Source organism: Trichinella spiralis (genome assembly GCF_000181795.1).
Source record: "Trichinella spiralis strain ISS 195 chromosome Unknown Scfld2, whole genome shotgun sequence".
Classification (NCBI taxonomy): Eukaryota; Metazoa; Nematoda; class Enoplea; order Trichinellida; family Trichinellidae; genus Trichinella; species Trichinella spiralis.
The window spans coordinates 9,935,914-9,937,282 of record NW_003526941.1 but is presented as its reverse complement, the minus strand read 5'-3'; positions in this window follow the sequence as shown (position 1 = coordinate 9,937,282).

The following is a 1,369-nucleotide window of genomic DNA, read 5'->3' as shown; positions in this document are numbered from 1 at the left end:
AAAGTGATAAAGTGGCAGTAGTTTCCTATTTTTACTAAATGCTACATAAAATTTTTTATTATAATTCTCCTTTAGTGGTTTACAACAGGTATATCATTTGCATAGTAAATGTAAATAAAGCTTCTCATTGAAATTCATTTGCATCGGTAAGTGAGTGTATAGTCAAGCAGAAAATTTATCGAACATACAGTGAACTCTCATAAAAGATCCACAGTACCGTCACATTTATGTAGTGAATCAAATCAAATCAGCATGTTTTTTTATAAAGTCAACATTATAACGTGTAAGAAATTTATCTCCAACATGCATCTATATAATAGTAGATTTTGCGTTAAAGATCGAGAAATAGAAAATCAATTTCATCTGTCGCTAGAGAAACATCGGATATTCTAAGGCCAGTTGTGTAGGATCATCACAGGTTTTAAATTTACATAATAGTTTGGGCGTACAAGAGCATTTGGCGGCAAGTAGAAGATTAATTTGTACAGAAAATAGCCACGGAAGCGTCTTGTTATTACTGTAGTTGGATGGAAAGCAGTAAAAAACTAATGAAAATGGGACCCATTGGACGTTCCCAAAATTGCATCTGCATGTTGAACTGCTCCCACAAAGTCTTCATCAAACGGATAGATTTCATGTAAGCAATTAATGCATTGAAACGCTTTTCAAAGTTTGAACTTGAAATCTCATTCTCAGAGGATACCATCACTTTTATTGTGTTATTTTTTCATATTACAGCTGAATACAGCATTCACAAACATTTTGTATCGCTATTGCGGTTAAGCTATGAGGACCGATTATTATGTCTGCAACATCAAATGGATAGTTCAAAGTTGAATAAATCTTCAAAGCAAAACCTTTTTTAATTTCTCCATTTCGTACAGGTGACGGAAGGCAAAGAATCTTCTGCAGCCGTGTCAATGTTAGCAAATGCTTCAGGTGATAAAGCGAAATATTTTCTTCAAGTTTTTCAAGCATAACCAGTATACCTACAAAAGTTAATGAATTCTATTCATTTAATGGAGTATTCAACAAATCTGCGCCAGAGAAATTAACGGGATATTTTCAAAAAGGGGAGAACTTCCTTCAACAAAGGTGTTAGTAATTATACATGACTGCCAGAAATTCCTACAGTGTAAATGTTCACCCTTATTCAAAAGAAATCGTTCAGATTCTTTGACTGTTGTTGTTTCTTCAGATTATTTTTGATTTATATCTCTGGTTTTCATTTCTTAGGTAAAATTAGTTTTCTTTTCCTGTGTTGATTGTTGTTGCTTAGATTCTTTGGTTGTTGTAATTTGGTCCGTTGTAATCTTTCATCGTGGTGCGATATATTCGAATCGTGAACGAGGAGTTTGATATATGGAAT